At 39.2% G+C, this 21,790-nt stretch overlaps 1 long non-coding RNA gene across 1 annotated transcript; it reads right to left on the reverse strand.

Moving 5' to 3' along the window:
• Positions 1 to 1,118: 1,118 nt before the first annotated feature.
• LOC119738510 lies at positions 1,119 to 17,444 on the reverse strand. Its single transcript, XR_005272465.1, has 3 exons — positions 17,392 to 17,444; positions 2,304 to 2,474; positions 1,119 to 1,633 (listed from the first exon to the last, which is right to left on the reverse strand). It is a non-coding gene; the product is annotated as an uncharacterized LOC119738510 (long non-coding RNA).
• Positions 17,445 to 21,790: the final 4,346 nt, after the last annotated feature.

Genomic DNA, 21,790 nt, shown 5'->3' on the forward strand with positions numbered 1-21,790 from the left:
TGTTTATTGCCTGCAAGCAAGTAACTGAAAACTTGGTAAAAGGAATTACATGGAGCACAATATTTGAGTGAACAACCAAACCACATTACTCTGAGTTACTAAACATGCAAAACAATCTAAACCAAATGGATGTTTATTGAAGGCAGGACCAGTCCAATCCAGTCCAGGATCTGCAATCCAGTATCCTAACTGGTTCAGCATCTGCAATCCAGTATCCTACCTGGCTCAGCATCTGCAATCCACTCCTAACTGGTTCAGCATCTGCAATCCAGTATCCTAACAGGTTCAGCATCTGCAATCCAGTATCCTAACTGGTTCAGCATCTGCAATCCAGTATCCTAACTGGTGCAGCATCTGCAATCCAGTATCCTAACAGGTTCAGCATCTGCAATCCAGTATCCTAACTGGTTCAGCATCTGCAATCCAGTATCTTAACTGTTTCATCATCTGCAATCCAGTATCATAACTAGTTCATCATCTGCAATCCGGTATCCTAACAGGTTCAGCATCTGCAATCCAGTATCCTAACTGGTTCAGCATCTGCAATCCAGTATCCTAACTGGTTCAGCATCTGCAATCCAGTATCCTAACTGGTTCAGCATCTGCAATCCAGTATCCTAACAGGTTCAGCATCTGCAATTCAGTATCCTAACAGGTTCAGCATCTGCAATCCAGTATCCTAACTGGTGCAGCATCTGCAATCCAGTATCCTAACAGGTTCAGCATCTGCAATCCAGTATCCTAACTGTTTCATCATCTGCAATCCAGTATCATAACTAGTTCATCATCTGCAATCCAGTATCCTAACTGGTTCATCATCTGCAATCCAGTATCCTAACAGGTGCAGCATCTGCAATCCAGTATCCTAACTGGTTCAGCATCTGCAATCCAGTATCCTAACAGGTTCAGCATCTGCAATCCAGTATCCTAACTGGTTCAGCATCTGCAATCCATGCAGTATCCTAACTGGTTCAGCATCTGCAATCCAGTATCCTAACTGGTTCAGCATCTGCAATCCATGCAGTATCCTAACTGGTTCAGCATCTGCAATCCAGTATCCTAACAGGTTCAGCACCTGCAATCCAGTATCCTAACAGGTTCAGGATCTGCAATCCAGTATCCTAACTGGTTCAGCATCTGCAATCCAGTATCCTTACTGGTTCAGCATCTGCAATCCAGTATCCTAACAGGTTCAGCACCTGTGATAGCTGGGTGACCCTCTCGATGATCTTATCCTGTCTCTCTCCACCAACCTGCTGATCAAATTTCTGCAGGAAACAGTCTGGATGCCACAGCAGCTGCGCGGAGCGTACCAACCCCCACAGCTCGGCAGCATCCTCGCTGAACATAATGTAACGCATCAGCACCTGCAACAATCTTGTCTGAAAATGAGTTGCCATGATGAAACAGTCACGGCATGTCCTCCACGGATCCCAGCTGAGTCAACTACTGTTCCTATACTTGCACTAAGCATCTTGTTACACAACTGTAGGCACTCATCCTGTGTCACTGTCTTTGTTTTTGTCTCAGCTTGTCTTCCTCTCTGCTGTATCGGACAGCTGAGACCCCTTGTAGCGCTGCTGCTGTTCTGTCAGTGATCTCCTGCTCTAGGGGCTCAGTCGTCAAATGAATCCTGATGATCAAATACATCATTAAAAAAAATTAATTCTGAAAACATTTTTAATACTGACTTTTAATCTTGCAGTGTGAATCTTCGTTTTGACAAAAAAAACCTCACTGACATCGTTGCTTTAATATTCAGACTAGGTTTTCAACAGAGAAAGTAACATATATTCCATGGTTTTAGTAAAAAATACCTCCATCGAGCTTCATAAACAGCCCCAACAACTTCAACAAGCATGATGCTCAAGTTGCTAATAAGAGCAATAATAGACGTCAGCTTTTTGGTTGGACTAGCTCCCAGTCAAAAAAGCGTACCTAGTTTTTTTCTTCAAAAGCTTCTTGAAAGCCCGGAACGCACCCACTCATTTGATCATTTTTTTTGGAAACGAAATATAAAATCTGTGTCGCCAACATACTCTGCAGTCCTATAATAAACCCACACTACTGGGACCTGGCATGGAGTGCTCTGAAACATGCAAAACACAGTATTGATGAGAGTCCCAAATTTTCGGACAATCATACACCTGCCGAAAGAATTTTGCAACCTGACGTTGCTGTTTTCTTCATATATCATCTCAATGAAGGACAGTCATTGCAAAAATGATGATAAGACATGAATCTAGGACTAAGAAACATTCCCAATTTCAATGTTGGGAAATACTTCAATTTTCTTGACTCACCATAGACTTTGTACCGCTGAAGTGGCGTCAGGTTGCAACATTCTTTCCATGTCTGCTGCCCATTGGAGATCAACCTGCTATCTGTACTGCCAACAATTGCATCATATGCTGCATTCCTCTGACTCTGTGTCTTGCATCACTGGCTGCTCATGGCATGCACGTCATCAATCTCTATTAAAAACCGTAGGATACAGACAGAAAGGCACTTGTATTACATAAATAAAGCCATAGTGAGTTGCTATTTGCTGGGCGTGTACTTAAGGAACAATTCTTAGTTGAACCTAGCCCGAAAATTAGGGACTGTCCATGCAAACTCAAGTCAAAGTCTAGCCCGACTGCGTCTGGCCGGCCGTACAGTACTATCGCAAGCTCTGTAGTACGGCCAGACGCTCAATGCTTCCACACACACTGATTTTTTTCCCGCTGATGTAGCGATTTTGCTACAGATTTTGATCGAGATTATCTTTTCGTCCAGGACACAAATTTCCATCCACAAAATGTCGGTGTGTTTAACGCAAAAAATAACGGGCAATTTTGAGTCAACCTTCACACTCGGTTTCCACAAGATGACTGAAGAAATATCTGTTGCATTAACTTAGAATGTATTCCGGGATCCCTTTGCAAGTTTTCCAACAACTTTGAGGCAATTTAGATTTTTTGTTTTTTCCTCAATAAAAAAATACAAGAGGTTAGGCCAAAAAAAAAAGTCTCCGGTTTCTGGTATGGAGCTTGCCCAAAAAGTGGTGCGGCGGCGCGGCTTTTTTTTTTTTTACCTGATTTTTTGGGTTCAAATGTCGGCTGATGACTGCAAATGGTGCCCGAGAGAGGCCACATAAAGCTTATTCTCGACCATAACCCAATCTAAAAACACGTTAAAATTGTGCAGCAGCAGGATTCAAGTCAAACCAGTGAGTTTGGCGGTTTTGAGACATCATGTTTCATAAAAAGAAAAAAAAATTCATTTTGCCGACGCGCATGGCTACGGTGACGCGCGCATACCAGAAACCGGAGACTTTTTTGGGGGCCTTAGCCTCATATTTTTAATTCAATTTGGCAAACAACAAAAACTTTTCTCCAAAACAATTATGCAAACATTCCTTGGAAAGTAGGAGAAGCTTCGATCAACATTCATCGACCCATTTTGTTTTTTAAATATCAACCACATATAACCTTATATGGTAAGGAATTATTTTGTTTCCCCTTCTTTTCTTGCGCAGTTTTATCAAACGAAAAGCAACGATTTCTGATTTCGCAATCTACCTGAAACGAAAGCTGGACATTGTTCGTTGTGTAATTTCCTGAACGACATAGACACATTGGTTGCGCAATGCATTCCAAACGACGCGGATACGTCTTGAGACCATGATTATGTGCACCAAGTATAAAGCATGTTATCTTCTAGAAATAAAATCAAAAATATTTTGAGTGTTATTTTTAATAAGAATGTCTTTTATTTCAAGTCACTACCACTATAGCTATAGTACGCGTGTATGTATACATGCATTTTGGAACAGTGCCCTCAATAGTCAGGTAGCGTCTAAGCCCAACCCCCTCCACCCCAGCTTTTCAAACTTTCCAAGTTGGTGGCTCCGCAAATATGAACAAGAGATTGCCTCTGCTGGTCAAGAGGCCTAACTGTAGCCTTTCCACAAGGTCATCCTGACAAGCGCCGGCAGTTAACCGAGGGACGAAACAGCGAGGCGTTTTGAACGGCGACTTGACACACGTCGAGTGAGCTACAAGCGAGGTTTTCCAAATCCTAGCTTCATTCCAATACCGGATCCAGCTCTATTGCCAAGCCGCATGCCCGAAACCGGTTTACGGAACGAAGCCGGAGTTTGAGAAACGCCGGTATGTCTCATGACCTCGATGACTTTCGGTCGTTTTGTAAACATAGGCTTCGTGCCCGGCTTCGGAACAAGGCCATGTAAGGCCCCTAATCAGACAAGTGGCTTTGTCATTTACTTGCATGGTATGGTCCCACTGGTATGGGGGAGGGGAGGGGGAAGGGGGGAATGTGGTCGTTCAACTATCCCACCCCACCCCCATCGTCGCTACGTCATTGCTTCAGAGATTATTATAAATCGAGGTGGTTCGCAATACAGAATGGCAAACTCTGGTGTGATTTGTCCGGATATCACCAGGGCTAGTTCAGGGTGAATCGTGCGCTTTATGCGGAGGCCACAAACTAGCAAATGTAGGAAGTCTGGTCGTTCCATACAAGCCTTTCTCGTTTAAATCACTTAACATGCTTTATTGGAACTGTGTCATTACTTTAGGTAGTGAGCGTTTGCTTTTTAGGTCCATCATCACCGGTCATACATTCTAACATTTCTGGAAATGATTATTCGAACTGGGAGATATTCAAGTGTAAAAACCTTTTCCACATTTAGAAGGCCACGATTATACACGGGCCGTATATGATGCGTAAAGTTCATGGAAGTTTATTTAACTGTATTTTATTTCCTCAAAGTCCCAATCAATGAGCAAAGCCTACCTCAGGGGCATAACTACGGGGACACGGGGCATTTACCCCACCCCCTGTGGAAGCCGGCCCCAGCCCTCCCCCGCCCCATTTTGAAAACCTGAATTAAAACATTCACTGTAAGCTGTAATAATACGTTTATTTTGCATTTAGTGCAGCCTTTGAAAAAAAAACACGCACCTCAGGTGCCCTACCCCAAGTTAAACCCAAGTTTCTCCGCTGGCTTGAGTACGATTTAATTCCTCATAATCCCGAATATATCCACACAATTTAATAGACTGAAGCGCCAACTGTACATTGAATGAATCACGGCCGGTGTATACGTCACTTGTCTATCCACCAATCACAGTTTGTCGGTGACAAGTTGGTGACGACAAGTCGGTGACCACAAGTGAGTGGTCTGTGACTGACAGATTGTGTGTGTCAATCATAAATTCCATATTTGGATGTGTCACCGATATCCATACAATATCCACCAATAAGAAGCGGCCATTTCAATCTCGGTGACTAGTTTTTATGGTGACTATATAGCCTCAACGACATTAACATTGCTTTCATATCATTAATATGAAGCGAGTCGGTGATGTGTGATTGACAGCGCACAGGAGCCATGCAATCACAATCCAGGTCCGAGTTTTTAGTCACTGCTCAGGAAATCGATGGCACTATTTAAGAAAATGTGGGGCCGTCCACCCTTCACATCAACCACAGGTCACCTTCGGACGACAACCAGAGAGAGAACTGACTGCAAGAACAAGATTTTGCTCGGTGAGTGTTTGAAACAATCATTTTTCCTCTGAAGAAATTTGTTGTTTTTGCACAATGTGTTTGAATCAATGCGGGATTCAGATTTTGTTGAATGTTGCTGATTCAATGATTCTCCAAACAGCGAGCGCGGTGGTAGGCTTGATATTTTCCCGTCTTTGTGTGCTTGTGAAAATGTGGTAGCTTGAGGACTGAAAAAAAACCCAAGATTTTTATGAACAAATTGTTCTTTTTTATTTCACTATGACTCTAATACACGTCTGCTAACAGCAAAACCAGCACGCTAATTCCGATCCAGAAGTTGTGCCTTTTCCCAACGACCACTTTGGAGTTGATAAAGTATTGCGATAATTTACAAATGTGTTTGAAATTAACTTGTTCAGACGGACTTTGTTTGTGCATAACATTCACTAAGCCCGTCTGAAAGAGTTAATTTCAAACACTTTTGTAAATTATCGAGCTATTTTATTTCAGCTCTTATAATGTAAACAGTTGGTGCGGATGCAGACCACGGTTTTGCGAGTTCAAATTTCAAGGCAATAAAAATGAGGAATTCCTGTCTGGCAATATTTCCGCTACTACTTCCATTGTGCACTCCCAAAAACAAATTGTCCAAATACTTACTGGTTTCTTTACTTCTTGAACAAAAATCATTTGGATTCTTGTCGATATGGATAATACACTACGAAGTCACATTTATGGACTTTTTTAAATTTAGGTTCGACTGTTAGGTTGGACTGTTTTCTGACCGCAGTTTTTCGCAAGTATAAAACATCAAGTTCCCTGCTGTGATTCAGAACAGTAAAGATGTATTGATCATTCAAAATAATATTTCAGAGGAACTACAAAAAACAAGGCTCGCAAAACCTGGACTCTTTATAACCTGGCCAATATTTTTGGCACGATCAAGCACACTCTTACTTTTTGCCTCCCTTTTTCCTATTGACTTTATCGTTTAAATTTTCAAACATGAAATCCTAGTGCAATGTACTCACATTATTTCCGGATATCACTCAAACTCAATCAGAATGAAAAGTTATGCGGAATTTGGTCACGGAAGAACGTATACAGGTATCCGGACATCTCAAAATGCCGGTCTTATTTGTGTTATTATTTGTGGGTATTCTCAGTGCCTTTGAACTTTGTTGTTCAACTGGCATTTTGCTATAGTTCACAGTGCGCCATTCCGGTTTCATCAAGTTACTTTTAAGCATTGCAGGATAAAAGTGTCACTGGTCAGAATAGACTAGAGGGCGCAAATACAAACGCACTGGATCATGATGATGCACACAGTTTTATACAAGTTCAATAGCTGGATGCATTTTGTAGAATTCATGGATAGATTTAATTTTTGGAGAACGCATTTGAGATAAATAGTCAACCCAAATTACATTTTCACTGTACAGACATTTTTTTGGCCGTATTGTACTTGTGGAATTCAGCTATGCCTCCCCACCAGACTCCAAGTTATCTCCTAGAGGATTTTTAATGACTCATATGTTTGTTGGTATTTGTTTTCAGCCAGCAATCCGCTCAAGTGTTGAAGAGTGCTTCTGCGAGAGAATTCAAGAACTGTGCTTAGGTGAGTGTCTGTTGACATTTTCTTCATTCAAGCATCAGAATAGAGCAGTGATTTGGTAGGAGACTGTTCCTTTTTTTCTATGCATTTAATCTTTTTGGTCCAAATTAGAAACCAGAAAACGTCATTCAATTACCTCTACGAAAAAAATAATCCTGGCCATGATGGTTAGTCTTCTCAATTATCCCTTCTAAAAAAAAATCCTCCAAGCCATAGTCTCCTCAATTATCCCTTCTAAAAATATCCTCCTAGCCATGATGGTTAGTCGCCTCAATGATCTCATCTAAAAAATATCTTCCAAGCCGTGATACTTTGTCTGTTCAATAATCTCGTCTAAAAGAATTCCTCCAAGCCATGATGATTACTATCCTAAATTATTATCAACTCTAAAAAAAATAGCTTCCAAGCCGTGATGGTTTGTGCGTTCAATAATTTCTTCTAAAAAAAATCCTCCTAGCCATGATGTTTGGTCTCCTCAATTTTCCCTTCTAAAATATCCTCCTAGCCGTGGTGATTAGTCTCCTCAATTATCCCTTCTAAAATACATCATCCAAGCCATGATGGTTTTCATTTCAATAATCTCTTCAAAAAAAATCCTCCTTGCAGTGATGATTAGTCTCCAAAATAATTATCCCTTTAGAAAAGATCCTCCTATCCATGATGGTTAGTCTCCTTAATAATTATCACATCTAAAACATATCCTCCTTGCCAGGATGATAGTCTCCTCAATTATCCCTTCTAAAAAAATATCCTTCTAGCCATGATGGTTTTCATTTCAATAATCCCTTCTAAAAAATATCCTCTTAACCGTGATAAGTCACCTCAATTATCCCTGTTAAAAAAACCTCCTAGCCGTGGTGATTAGCCTCCTCAATTATCCCTTTTCAAAAAAAATATCCTCCTAGCAATGATGGTTAATCTCCTCAATGATCACATCTAAAAAATATCCTCCAAGTCCAGATGATTAGTTTCCTCAATTATCTCTTCTAAAACATATCCTCCAAGCCATGAGGGTTTTTATTTTAATAATCCCCTCTAAAAAAATCCTCCTAGCCATGATGGTTTGTCTCCTCAATTATCCCTTCTAAAACAATATCCTCCTGGCCATGATGGTTAGTCTCCTTAATTATCCCTTTAAAAAATATCCTCCAAGCCATGATGGTTAGTCTTCTCAATTATCCCCTTGAAAAGTATCCTCCACGTCATGATGATTAGTGTCTTCAATTACCCCTTTAAAAAACCTCCTTGCCGTGTTGATTAGTCTTCTCAATTATCCCTTCTCAATATATCCTCCAAGCCATGATGATTAGTCTCCTCAATTATCACATCTAAAAGATAACATCCAAGCCATGATGGTTTGTCTGTTCATATAATCAATAATAATAATGTTCAATAATCCCTTCTAAAAAGATACCTCCTTGTCATGAGTGTGAGTCTCCGCAATTATCCCTTCTAGAAATTGTCCTCCAAGCCATGATGGTTAGTCTCCTCAATTATCACATCTAAAAATTAACTTCCAAGCCGTGATGGTTTGTCTGTTCAATAGTCTCGTCTGAAAAATATCCTCAAAGCCGTGATGGTTTTTATTTCAATAAGCCCTTCTAAATAAAAATATGCTCCTAGCCATGATGAGTAGTCTCCTCAATTATCCCTTCTCAAAAAAAAATCTTCCAAGCCGTGATGGATTGTGTGTTTAATAATCTCTTCTAAAAAAATATCCTCCTAGCCATGATGGTTTGTCTCCTCAGTTATCCCTTCTAAAAATATCCTCCTAGCCATGATGGTTAGTCTCCTCAATTATCTCTTCTAAAAATATTGTACAAGCCATGATGATAAGTCTCCTCAATTATCCCTTCTGAAAAAAATATCCTCCAAGCAATGATAGTTAGTCTTCTCCATTATCCCTTCAAAAATATCTTCCTAGCCGTGATGATTAGTCTTCTCAATTATCCCTTCCTTCTAAAACATATCATCCAATCCATGATGGTTTTCATTTCAATAATCCCTTCTACAAATATCCTCCCAGCCGTGATTATTAGCCTCCTCAATTATCCCTTTAAAAAATATCCTCGTGGCCATGATGGTTAGTCTCCTCATTTAGCCCTTCTAAAAAATATCCTCCTAGCCATGAGGGTTAGTCTCCTCAATGATCACATCTAAAAAAAATATCTTCCAAGCCTTGATGGTTTGTCTGTACAAAATCTGGTCTAAAAAAATATCCTCTAACCATGATGGTTTTTATTTCAATAATCCCTTCTAAAAAATATCCTCCTAGCCGTGATGATAAGTCTCCTAACTTAATCTCTTCTCAAAACAATATCTTCTTAGCCGAGATCGATTGTGTGTTCAATAATCTCTTCTACAAAAATATCCTCCAAGCAATGATTGTTTTATTTTAATAATCCCCTCTAAAAATCCTCCTGGCCATAATGGTTTGTCTCCTCAATTATCCCTTCTAAAACAATATCCTCCTCGCCATGATGGTTAGTCTTCTCAATTATCCCTTCTAAAAATATCCTCTAAGCCATGATGATTAGTCTTCTCAATTATCCCTTCAAAAAAAAATCCTCCTAACCATGATGGTTTTCATTCAATAATCCCTTCTAAAAAAATCTTATAGAACTGCGCCTGGAACACACCTTTTTGAACCGTAGCCTTTTTGTTCGTGGTCTTTGAATCAACATGCGATTCAGTTTCAAATTCTACTTATTATAACTAACTTCGTTCGATGACGTCACAATGCTGAATTGTCAGAAAGACGTTTACGGTAATTCAAAGAATATCTACGGCTGCAGACCAGCAAATAAACTGCCATGGACCTCAGTGATAAATACCCCCACTTGTAAAGATCAGGACAAATACTCACAACTCTCCAAGGTGTTTGAGACACCCATCAAATTACAGCTTATTTCATCATCTTTCATTGTCTGTTCAATTTTTGCGGTATAATCCGATGACCTTTTGGGATAAAAATTCCATCCAAAGATGATGACCCTGTAGTCCTGAAGCCCATCGCCCAAGGCACAATCTGCCACTTCACAAAACAATGAACACTCAGGTTTATTAGGACAAAAGCTATTGCTCAAACAGGGGCGGATCCTGGAATTTTTGCAGGGGGAGGGTCAGGCTCCTAGAAAAAAATATGTCAGATTGTTGTGACAGGCGAACGGGTAATTATTATTACTATAATTGTGATATATTTGTGTGTGTGTTTCACAGCGAGGGCTGGGGGGGGGGGGGGGTCGGCCCCCCTCCCCACCCTCTGGATCCGCGCCTGTCAAACCATTTTATCAAATGTTGACCTGATATGATTGTAATTTGATGTATGAAGACGTCATGACGACGTCACACAGATATCCACAGCTTCACACTAAGATTCATACCAGGTTTCGTCTTTCTGCAACTTCTTTTTGCATTTTAAATTCACCTAATTTGACCTACCAGTAACCCGGAAGGAAAGGTCAGACGACTTTACCTTCGAATATCAAAAATGTTTATCAAGGTAAACTCAATCAGATTTCAAAGTGTGAACATTATTGATCATTTTGTTTATGAGTTTTTTGCAGTGAAATCGCTTGTAATAAGGGTACCCGATGACGTCATTATGACGTCAGAGTATAAAAAGGTACACCTCGGAGTCAATGTTGAAGTTGTTAAAGGTTTGAAGTTTATACCATGTACTGCACTGTTCAGAAGAAAAGTCGCAGATAGTTATTGTCAGAAAAAAAAACAAGAAAGAAAGAAAGAAAGAAAGAAATTTCTTAACATTTCCAATCAATGATTGGGTAGTACCTGATCACCCAAATATATCAGGGTTTTGTTGTTCGGAATGAGGAATTCCTGTCTGACATTATTTCCGCCTCTACTTTCATTTCGCACGCTTCAAACTAAATTATTGTTCACATACTGACTGGTTTAGTTTTTGAAAAAGTTGAAATCTTGTCACTACATGGATAGCACACTGTACATTCACGGAAAGTTGTATTGTCAAAACAAAGGCTATCAGTAGGACTTTTTCTAGTCATATCTGATTGCAGTATTTTGAAGAGTTTATAACATCAAGTTCCCTGCTGATTTCAGAATAGTTTCAACTGATTGTGATTAATGCTTAAACAAATTCACGCACTTTTAATACTTTAAAAAATATGTTTTTCTTTGGTTTACAGAAGACATATTGCGAAAGCTCCATTCTTTATAAATAACCTCACCAATAAAATCAGTATGATCAACCACCCCTTATTTTCTCCTACTCATTTTGCCATTTTAATGTTATCAATTTAATTTTAAAACACGAGAACTCTGCTGCAATGTACTCACATTGTTTCCCGGCAATCACTGAAACTAATTCAGGATCAACAGTTATGGGGAAGTTGGTCACGGAAGAACGTTTATCAGGAAATCCGGACATCAAAAACATTCCTGTCTTATTGTGTGTTATTGCTCAAGCAGTACCCTTTCAACTTTGCCATTTCGCTAGAGTTCACAGTGCGCTTTGATCATCAAGTTACATTCAGCGGGATGAACGAGTCATGAATATAGAGGGCGCAAATACAAACGGACCGGATCGTGATATGATGCACACAGTTTTAGACCAGTTCAAATTGCTTTATTTAACTGGGTGAATTTGTAGAAATCATGTGTAGAGTTGGTGTTTGTACAAATTGCTCAGGCTTTCTGTTCGCCTGAAGAGATTGAAGCAAAAGCTCTCGATGAATTCACTCATGTATTTGCATGTAGGGTTCCACTCAGCATGCCGCTGAGATTCTGTTGGATATTTGGACAAACAGCCATATTGATTTTTGGCTTATTTTTCGAAAGTTTTTGGTGATTGGTACAGATTTTCAAAAATCTGAAATATTTTGTGAGACAAGTTTCAGTTGACAAACAGATGGAGGCTTACTAGAGCCAAACCGGTGCGCTGATTTCCTATCCGGAAAATAAATCTTTATTGAACGACTGTAACTTGACTGCGGTAGTCCAGCTGTAGTGTTTGCGCCCCTACTTCCTTGGTATGAGATCGATTTCCCCCACAAATGCAGAAACTGTATGCTCATTGTGATTCCTATAACTACAAGTTCAAGCAACCTTGAACCAGTTAGAGGAACATATGATCAATAAAATTGCTTACAATCTTAAGTTTGATGCAGCACAACTAACTTTTGAACTTTTTGTTGATGCTATACATTTGACCAAAACAGATAAATTAAAGGGATTAATTTTTTTGTTCTTGTCACTGAATTTCGTTGCTAAAACACTTTAATAGTCTGCCCACCGGCACACTATTTCGAAAACGTCTTCATTTTTTTTTAAGACGATATATCTTGTCTGATATAACACTATACAAACACGAAATAATTCAGTGTCAAAAACAAAGCTGTTCAGACTCGACTGGTTTTGAATCAAATTTTGGGAGCATTTTTTTAAGAGCTCATTACATCAAGTTCCCTGCTGTGATTCAGAATAGTTGAAATTGATTGGGATTCGCACTTATTCAAAATAATTCACGCACTTGTAATAGTTCAGGTACATTACTGCGTTAACATTTTGGTTTAAAGAAAACAATCTTGCGAAAGTTCGACTCTTTATATAGGTATGATCAACCACCCCCTGATTTTCTGCCTCGTTTTTTCCCTGTTTAATTTATCATTTTAATTTTTAAACATGAAATCCTGATTGGATGTACTCACATTGTATTCCGGCAATCACTCAAACTAATTCAGGATGAAGAGTTATGGAGAAGTTGGTCACGAAGAACGTTTATCAGGAAATCCGAACAACTCAAACATGCCTGTCTTATTTTGTGTTATCATTTATGTGGATACTCAGTACCCTTTGAACTTTGTTGTTAAACTGTGTCATTTCGCTAGAGTTCACAGTGCGCCATTCCGGTTTGATCACCAAACATTCAATCACTGCAGGATGAACGTGTCACTGAATATAGAGGGCGCAAACACAAACGGACCGGATCCTGATGATGCTCACAGTTTTATTCGTGTTCAAATTGCTTTATCTAGTTGGATTCATTTGTAGCAATCATGTACAGCGTTGATGTCTGTGCACATTATTCGTCCCTTCTGTTCCCTGTCAAGGGCGGATCCAGAACACAATTTTTGGGGGGTAGCCCCCCCCCCCCCAAAAAAAAAATTAAAAATTGGTCCCCGGAAAGTGGGTCAAAAAAATTACGGCGTGGGGTTCAGGGCCCGCTTAATCATGGGCCCCGAATTTTCTGTAATTCTAAATGCTCTGTGGCGATCTGAGGAAATTTCTGACAACTTTAACCCTTTTTTTGTTTCGAAAAGATGGTAGTGTACCCAGTGCCTGCCTTTATTGTGACGTCACTTAAAAACAAAATTGTTTTTTTTTGGCGGGGCGGGGGGAGGGGGGGCATGGTCCCCCCCCCCCCGATCCGCCTTGTCCGCTGTTCGTCTTAAAATATGAAGCACAAGCTCTGTTTGCATGCAGGGTTCCACTCAGCATGCCACTTAGATTCCGTTGAATATTTTCTTGAAATGGCGATAGTAGTATTTGCTGAATACTTTGAAAGTGTTTGGTCAGTTGGTACACAAATAATAATAAACAAAACTATGGGACATTATTCGGTTAACAAACAAATGGGGGATGATGCTAGTAGTCAAACCGGTGCGCTGATTTCCAATCCGGAACATAATTATTTTTTTGTAACGACCGTACCTTGACTGCGGTGCCCACCTGATTTCCGCCACTACTTCCTTAGTATGAGATCGATTGTCCTTGATAATGCAGAAAATGTATGTTCATTGTGATTCCTACAATTTCAAATGCAAGCAATTAAAAAAGAAAACATAGGATTATTTGCTTTTGAATCTTTTTTTTTCGTGCGAAGCAACAAAATGGCTTAAAAACTTAAGTTTCAGCTCAGTGGATACTATCATTGAGAAAAAGCAGAGAAAACGTATGCACTATTTTGTTGGATCTCGTATCTTGATTCCGTGCTTTAAAACACCTTAACTATTTTTTTTTAAGTTTAAAAACACCTGCAAAGTTTTCAACCGATATATCAGGCGAAATACTTTCACCGGGTATTTGATACCAGTCTTATCTTCCATCTTAGCATTGCAAGGTTTCTGTCATCAAATCGTCATAGGCCTAGGTACTTTTCTGGGCAATTGCATATGATCCTACGTGGCCTTAAATTGTTTTTGCATACAGATTTCTCTAAGAAAATCTGGGCATTTGTTTTGGTAGTTACTGCGTTTGATTCGAAAGTATTAAATCCTCCAAAGAAGACATGAATATTGTTGCTCGTGCGTGGGTACATCGAGGTGAGTGTCTGTTATTTGACATTTTCCTCACTCAATCATCGAACAGAGCAGTGATTTTGGTGGGAGACTGTATTTTTTTTGTCTATATTTATACACCTTTTGGTCAAAATTTTAACAGAAAACATCCCTCGAGTGATATTCCCTCCCTATAACACCCACCGTAGAACTATGCCAGACATTTTGGCCCGCAGTCTTTGCAAATTCCTCGTTAAACTCATCAGGGTGCCTCGAACTTATAGCGGAAACACGCTGAAATTTCCTTCACATTTTTTTTTTGCAGGTACATCAGTTGGCAAAAAAAGAGAACTAAGATGAAAACAAATATTGATCACACCAATATTTAGTTGCTGTGTAATCAGATTCTTTGGAATTTGTCTTCTTTTCTTTATTTTTTAAATCGGAATTGTGTTCGCAACCGTTGTCCTAATTTTTTCTTGATCGTTGATCACGTTGTAATTCGTTTGTGATTGTTTATCAACTTCGGGAATCATAACATATAGGTTTTCCCGTCCAATTTCGCAACTCCATTTTTAACACACTTGAATGAATTGTCATCGATTACTTCGATTACTTCAAATATATGTATTACCATCCGTTTTTTGCAACTCTTTTTAATATTTTTATACCGTCATCACTTCTCTCCAAATTTATTTTCTTTCATGTGACTTGTTTTTATTATTTTTATTTCTGTAACAAAACTCTTGCTATCTTGTTTTTTCTTAGATAGTGTATTTTTTTCTTACTTTTTTGTTCTGTTTTCCCTTGGTCAGTTTTGTTCTGTTGTGCTTGGTTTGGATTTTTGTTTTGTTTTGTTCTGTCTTGCTCTGTTTGTTTTTGTTTTACTTTGTTTTCCTTGTCTTGTCTTGTTTTTGTTTTGTTTAGTTACGTTTGTTGTTTTGTTTCACTCTCCTTTTTTTCTCTTCTTTTTGTTATTTTGTTTTGTTTGTTTTGTTGTTGTCTTTGTGTTTGTCTCAAGTATATGTGCGTTGTGTCTTCTGGTTTTTTTTTTTTTTTTTTTTTTATCCATTACTTTTTTGCATTTTATATATCTGTATAAGCATATCCAATGAAATCATCTCCTATCACATATTTCACAGTGCTCGTTTCATCCCTATATACATATAATTTGTTTTTAATTTGTTTTTATATCATCAATATATATTTTTTATAATGATTCTTTTTGATCATATTTGTGTACATATATATATATATATTTTTTTTTAATAATTGTATAATATTTTTTAACCAGTCCTGTAATTGGCGGTTTATTCTGCTGTTGGATGTGGATAATAAATAAATAAATAAATAAATAAATAAATAAACTTGTTCGTCCAATCTGAGAGACTGTTCATTACATTGAAAAAAGGTCGCATTGAGCGCATTCGATTTTTTTAAAAATATTTTACACCCACCAAAGCGTGTAGGCAACTTTTTCGTGCAAAAGAAAATCCATTTCTTTTGTTGGTTTTCGATTTTGCACTGAGTGTCGGCGAATTTGTAAGAGGAAGTATTCATTTTCAACGAAAGTGCAATGGAATAAGGGGACCATTTAATTTGCAATTCGCAAATCGTCAATCGTATTGGCCACACAAAAAACAAATTGATATGATTTTTTTTTTTTTTTTTTACTTCCAAAGAGGGATTACAACAATTAACAAACTGGTGACTTAATTGTCCTTACATAAAAATCTGTATTTTGACATAGTATTTTATCGGCGAGTGTTCTAAATGTATTTCCTTCTATCACTTTGACACTTTACATTGATACAGTTCTGCTCTGCTTTTTTCATATTCCCTTCCCAGGCATTCCAATCTTTGAAATAGCTGTAGATTCCTTAATCCAAACTTTTCAAAAGCCATGTCATTTTATACTCTGTTGTATCACTATAATACAATACCTTGCTCATGCAACTTCCAAATATCATTGAACTGTGTTACTTTTGAATGCAAATGTTTTATTATTAAATTATAGCAAAGTGTGAAATTGGGCGGGAAACCCTATAATACTTCATATTGAATGAAAGATTTCATTGCTGCTTTAAACTACAATGAGAACTGGAGTTAAAAGTAAATTTGCCTGGCCAAATGCAACAAAAGCTTAGAATACCAACAAACTTTTGACCGAGTTCCTATATTGTCTCAAAAATAGATACATACCTTTAAATAGATTGGAAAAAAGTTTTAATAATAACGTTTAAACAAATTGAAAGCTAATTTCAAGAATCAGTCAATTCGAGAGAAATTGAACAATGTAACATTAAACAGGTTGTTTTTCTTGACGAATTCGGCCGAGAAAACCCTTTTATTTTAATAACTTGACCGTAATAACTTGGTGAGAATTTTTTCCTGTTTTGGGGTGGCAATGGATCCCAATGAGAAAAATATCTCACTAATTTATCTTAATTGATAATAAAATAGTATTAAAATGTAAACTTAACCAGTATTCGTTTTTTTTTTCAGCCTACACTGAATTCCTTGTGATCTCTTCTTGGACCTGATCTTCAAGAACGAACCATCGAGGTGGGTGTGGTGAGGTTAAATTAATGATTCTATCAGGACCGGGGAAGGGGCAAGATGTTATCCCCCCCCCCCCCCCCCCCCCCCCAAAATACTACAGCTCCGGAACGCTTCACCCTATCGGAATGCATTTTGGTGACCTTCTTAACTCTTATTGGCGGGCGAAATAAAAAAATCGATTCGATGGGTTGCCATGACAACCGGTTTTATAAACTAGGCTTTTCATAAATGTTAGCCCCTTGACCCCTCATACGCCACTGTTATATAACAAAGAAAACATTCTTCGAACAATGATTCCTCCAATCTCATGTTTTTGGGTTTCTTCCCTTCAAATCTGACGGCGGATTGTCATGAATTTTAGACTAGTTCTCCTGTTTATCAAACCTCAATATTTTTTTCTACTCTTCCCTATTTTAAAATATAATTTATTGAAAATCTCACCTGATTTGTTTCAGTTTAATCGTTGTTATTCTGTACAGAATGAAGATCTGCGTGGCAACCGTTCTTTCAATCGCCCTCCTTCTGGGTAACTCTGTCAACCTCCGAGCTTCCGTTACTGGGCCGGTTGCCTCGGACGGTGATGGTCCTGCGTCTCAGGCGTGTCCGATGTGCTGCCAGGGGTCGGCTGCAATTCCCGGCATACCAGGTCTGCCTGGGTCCCTAGGTCAGCCAGGGTCAAAGGGCGAGCCAGGTCAAAAGGGTGATATTGGACAGAGTGGACCTATGGGTGAGCGTGGAGCAGCTGGGCCTCAAGGGGACGAAGGCATAGGCCAGCCCGGAAAAATTGGTCCAAGAGGAGTCCCAGGTGTTGTAGGGCCAACGGGGGAAACTGGTGTCAAAGGTCAAAAGGGTGAGCCAGGGGAGGCACCAGACGACTCCAACCAGCGGGTAGCTTTCACCGTGGTGAGGACGAGCAGCTCGGACACCTCTACGAGTCACGACTACCGTTTGCCCTTCCAGGCGACCGAGACGCTTCTGCCGGGTACCAGCTTCGATCTCGAGACCGCCACGTTCACGTGTGGTGTGCCGGGCACCTACGTGTTCATGTTTTCTGTGCTCAAATTGTCTCCCAGCAGCTACCTGTACGTTTATCTCCGGAAGAACGGCGACGTGGTTGTCTCTGGCTATAGCAATGATTCAAGTCACGCTGAGCAGGTGTCTGGGAGCGCGGTGGTGGTTCTGCAGCGTGGAGATACGATGTATCTCACAATGCACGGTAGGGCGTATAGTGATTCCGATCACGAAACCTCATTCAGTGGCTTCCTTCTTTACCCCGAATAAACAAAACAATCCACACATAAAGATACACGAGCATCGTGTTGCTGATTTTTTTAATCGCTTTCCATTTTGCCGAAACAATAACCAATGAAATAAAAGAAATAATGTTCAATGACAATGTCACAAAAATTAAGATATTATTATTAATGGTTTTGCATTGCGCATGCGCCAATCTGTATAGCCTACACCAATGGATTTGCCATTTTTTTATTTTTGCAAAACAAAATATTTAGCTTTATATGCATGAGTACTGAGATATAGTGAAAAGTATGCGTTAAGTTTTTTGACAATATTTTTAGTACCCATTGTAGGCCTATCGAGAAGTATTTTGATGGAATATTTTTTCAAAGTATTACTTTGAAAAAATATTCCATCAAAATCATTATTTTTTGTAGAAACAAAAGATTTGCAATATAAAAGCAGTGCCACCATATGTATCCAGAAATGTTTACAACTAAAACAAAAGGTGTTTATGGTGTTATCTCGACCAACCTGGATTTTTTAGGCCATGTTTCTGACCGCCATTTTTTTTTTATTGCCACATTTGGTCAACATATAAAATAACATGTTTTTTTCCCGAAAACAAATGCAACTAATTGGTAGTATTGGGTATTTAAAACAGATTAATTAAACACAATAACTGTATCCTAAAGTAAACAAAGTATAAAAGACATACAGACAAACAAACAAAATATTTTCCTGCCTACCTGGATAATTTTAGGGCGTTTACTATAACATGTTATTTTCTTTGCCTTATGTTCCCTGTATGCCCAGCACATATGATGTCAATTAAATCAATCCAATTATGTATCAATTTTTATTTCATGTCACAAAAAAAGTCTCGAGTGATTGAATCTGATTTTCTTATCGACTTTAAGCTTGGCATTTGGATTAACAATTGTTTGAAATATTCTAATGCTATTCACAGCAATTAGAACACACTGGTTTTTATTAAATGATTGCATTATTTTAAATGTTATAATATGTGAGAATTATGTAAAAGTAACAATTGACTTGCTATGAAAACAGTATGCATAAAACCTCATTCTGAGGATTACCAAAAGCACAACCATTGTTGATAAATATTCTCTTTTTTCGCTTGGCTTCGTTATGAAAAAACAACATGATTTTAATTAATTTCAGTTGAAACAGAAACGTACCCACAGTAACGAAAAAAGTGGAGTTGGCTGTTGTTTTTAAAGCCCGCAAAAGTGAGACAAGTGTTTCTTGATTAACAGACTCCAAATTATTTGAAGTCTTTTATTGTTCTTAATCAGTATTACTTGATTGCATTCAAGAAACTCACTTTGAAAACATCAGTGAAAGTGTGAGCCCGTTAGATGGTAAAGAAACAATATCAACGAAATCAATCAAAACAAAGCACAAATTCCATTCAAGTGAGGAGGGTCTTTCAACTGGTTGGAATTGTCCTTTGTCACTTTATCATTTCAAGTGAATTTCTTTGTCTGGACGTTTATTTGGATGCCATATTTGGTCAGGTGATGCAAGGCCCCTGCTGACAGCATATCCTTGGATAATGTCTCCAGCCAGCACATGTACATGTAAGCTGAACAAGTACGCTTCCTGGGAATAGGTAGACTCCTGCAAGAAATCAAAGAAAAGGTTATAATGGACCCTTCCTGCATGTCAATCAACAGTGCACATTGGCCAATCAGATCACCACTTTTGATCAGGTGACCACAGTAGCTCAGTCAGACTGGGTCACAAGCACTGTTAGATCTATTGCTCACCCCGCCCCCATTTTTTGCACCAGCAGTTAACACACACCCCCCCCCCCAAGTATTCTGTAAAGAGTGCCCTTTTTACACAAGTAACTTTTTAGTTTTTACACAAGTGTCCTTAGTTTAAAAAGTTTCTTGTTTCGCCAGCGGCTTTTAAAGAATTTTTGGTATTTCGTGTAAAACGTCAACAATTGAGCCGCCATGAAAAGCGCCACCCATTGACCTACCGCCATTTGCGAGTTAACCACGCCCCTTTGACAACTCTATAAGCCTTGTCGCCGATACCGCCATCTTTGAATTATTGTTTTTCCGGGGAGGGGGGCATTACAATGAAAATACGTCTCATCATGCAACTGTAGCTGAGAATGATGGCATGACTTTTCATTGCAATGCCCCCCCCCCCCCATTTCAAAGATGGCGGTATCCGCGAAACGGCTCATGGAATTTTGTACGTTAATTTTTGTTTGTCTCAGATTTTGGCGTGCTGCGTCCATTTGTATATCATGTTTAGACAATATTTTACAAGCTGCGTTGACGCAATTCCACCGTGATAGGTTAATTGTCCGAAAGTGTCCATTATCGCCGGTTTGTACTTACATGACAATGAGCTGAGCCTCCTGGGAATGTTGGAGAAGCAATTCACGGATCCGCATCTGTCTGTTGGTCTGAAAGGAAAAAAAAGATTTCAGGCGAAAAAATGTCGTGATTTATTGATGTTTACTTAAGTCGAGTTCCATGCACTTGGCAAATCAAATGAACTGAGAGTTGTACGAAAAATGGATTGAAAGTGATCAATCTCATTATTGAAAATCAGCCTCCAGAATGTCAAAGGTTGGACCCAATTAACAGATGTTGCAAGACTGGACTTAAAATGACAAACACCAGGGACTTAGCGTAAAGTGGACACTGGGAAAGGTTTAAGTGTATTGTCTCCATGCATGGACAAAAGAGGGCGCTTTATAGTCAAACAAGCAGAAGCCGGAATGAGGGACACTTCACTGGTTCACTCATGCTGGTTATCGTGTATTAGGTACCAGCATTTATAAGCCATTTCATGCCCAAATGGCCCTCGTTTATAGTTTTCTCTGTGGGGGGGGGGGGGGGGGGTGCTTGAGCGCAAGAAGGAGATTCTACCTTCTCGTTGAGCGTAGTGACTTCCTCCTTGCTGATCTTCCAAGGAAACTTCTCCGTGGTCTCCCCTGCTTCCTCATCCAGCATCCAGGGTTTGGACAGCTCCTTGAACCGTCTCAGGCTCTCAGTCCTTGGGCTTCTTGTTCAGGTCCGGGATGACCTCCACGTCCGAGCAGTTGATGCGGAACTTGCTGAGCATGTTGGCCATGTTCATCTTCTCCCTGTCCATTTGCTCCTTCTTGCTCGTGGTGGCAAAGATGCGCAGCTTGCATTTCTCCCAGTTGGATTTCATGGAGATGAGGTGAGGGATGAGTAGGGTCAAGCTGGGGGTGGGGGGGGGGGGGGGGGGGGAGGTGTTGGGCGGAGGTGGGGGGGGGGGGGGTTCACAAACAAAAATTGTACAGAGCATTATTTCTCTGACATAAAGCATGTGTTTCCTTAGACATACAGCCATCCAGAATAACCTGAGAGATCTCTGAAAGGCTCCATGAAATGAATTGGATACTGAAACATTATATTAAAATAATATCGCCAACCAAGAACAAAAAGTGTGGTGTTTTCTATTACATATAAAAAAAACAACTGTGTGGTAGGGTAGGTAAAAATCTGTTTTGGGGGATTAGACATTTCTATAGCCTACAAATATAGGGTGGGATGATAGTCATTGAAATTTACTTTTTTTCTCTATT

This window comes from Patiria miniata, unplaced genomic scaffold (assembly GCF_015706575.1).
Source record: "Patiria miniata isolate m_02_andy unplaced genomic scaffold, ASM1570657v1 HiC_scaffold_10, whole genome shotgun sequence".
In the NCBI taxonomy this organism is placed as follows: Eukaryota; Metazoa; Echinodermata; class Asteroidea; order Valvatida; family Asterinidae; genus Patiria; species Patiria miniata.